Source organism: Ziziphus jujuba, chromosome 8 (genome assembly GCF_031755915.1).
Source record: "Ziziphus jujuba cultivar Dongzao chromosome 8, ASM3175591v1".
NCBI lineage: Eukaryota > Viridiplantae > Streptophyta > Magnoliopsida > Rosales > Rhamnaceae > Ziziphus > Ziziphus jujuba.
Genome location: NC_083386.1, coordinates 15,854,923 through 15,856,071, shown reverse-complemented (window position 1 = coordinate 15,856,071; position 1,149 = coordinate 15,854,923). Strand labels below are relative to the sequence as shown.

Sequence of the window (1,149 nt, the reverse complement as noted above, 5' to 3'; positions counted from 1 at the left end):
TGTCAGAGCAAAGCTTGTACAAACATGGCTCTTCTAAAAAATAATGCTCTACATTGGAGAGAAACTTTTTTTTTTTTTTGTTGGGGTCATGATAGCTTAGGGGTAACTTTCCACACACCAAGTAATCAACATAATCCGCATACTACGGGTAACTATTTATCTAAACAACCAATAATTGCTCATCAGTGAAATCTTCACTAATCTTATCTTCCTCTTGTACTACGTCATTCTCGAATCTAGACAAGTGATCAGCAACTAGATTCTTATACCTTTTTTTTGTCAATAATTGTCATATCAAATTCTTGTAACAAAAGAGCCCATTGGATCAATCTAGGCTTGGATTCCTTCTTTTCTAAAAGATAGTTGATAGCTGAGTGATCTGTATAGACTATGGATTTTGAACCAATCAAATTTGAGTGCAAGATAGTAGAAAGCATCTCCTTTTCCATTGTGGCATAATTCAATTGAGTATCATTAGAACTCTACTTGCACAATAAATCACATACAATTTCCTGTCTTTCCTTTACCACATAGCTGCTCCAATTGTATAGTCACAGGGACACATAATTGCAAAAGGTAGTATCTAATAATCCACTTCACTAAGGTGTTCATCTTGGCCTTGATTGCAAAAAATGCATCAATCTCATGAATACCTTACAATCTGCTACCTCCCACTGATAGTTATTCGCTTAAGTAATACAAATGCTTTGTCCTAGTTTTTTCCCGTCAAAACTCCCGAAACAGTGGAATCAACCATAATACAATTGGTTTCACCCAGTCGATCATAGCAAGTTTGAATTGCAACCACTTAGGTAAGCCATGGTGAGGAAATTTCCTTAACAACTCCTTGTATCGCTCCTAAGCCTCATAAAATTATTCTTCCTCATACTGAGCAAAGTTATTGATCTGTCTCCTTAAACATACAAACTTAGGTAGTGGAAAAAACTAAGCAAGAAATTTGTGAGCCAAGTCATCTTAAGTAGTGATTGAATCTAGAAGTAGAGGATTAAGTCAACTTTTTGCCTTATCAAGAAGTGATAATGGAAATAATCTTAGATGAATAATATCATCAGTCACTCAATTATGCTTTAATGTATCACAAATCTCCAAAAATTTTGTAAGATAATGCCAAAAACTTTATGTGTAATT

At 34.4% G+C, this 1,149-nt stretch overlaps 1 non-coding gene across 1 annotated transcript; it reads left to right on the top strand.

Moving 5' to 3' along the window:
* The first annotated feature begins 814 nt into the window (after positions 1-814).
* Positions 815-922, top strand: LOC125421703 (small nucleolar RNA R71). Its single transcript, XR_007240014.2, has one exon. It is a non-coding gene; the product is annotated as a small nucleolar RNA R71 (small nucleolar RNA).
* The last annotated feature ends 227 nt before the right edge of the window (positions 923-1,149 follow it).